Consider the following 390-nt stretch of genomic DNA (forward strand, 5'->3'; position numbering starts at 1 on the left):
AAAATCACAATTGCTCACTTTTTCCTTGTTATTTTTTTTAAGAGCACACTGCTGAATATGGTTGCACCTTATACACACAATCTATAAATGTAAGGTTTAGAGTGAAGATTGCCAGCTTGGATTATGATCATTTTTGGAAGTGAAGGACCTATGTAAATTCATTATATCAACCCAGTGAAATAAACCCCTCACAAAGCTCTATAAACCACCCACACAGTCCCCCACACAAAGGACTCACTGGCGTACTGTGTGGCTGGTCTGGAAATCCTGCACTTCCACATTCTGGGAAGACAAGCCAGAACGGAATTTGGGACTTTATGACTGCAAAGCATGGCCTCACTCTGCTCAGCTGCAACCTTCCAGACAATCCTGTCCTGAAGCGTTAAACAA

Source organism: Sceloporus undulatus, chromosome 2, assembly GCF_019175285.1.
Source record: "Sceloporus undulatus isolate JIND9_A2432 ecotype Alabama chromosome 2, SceUnd_v1.1, whole genome shotgun sequence".
Classification (NCBI taxonomy): Eukaryota; Metazoa; Chordata; class Lepidosauria; order Squamata; family Phrynosomatidae; genus Sceloporus; species Sceloporus undulatus.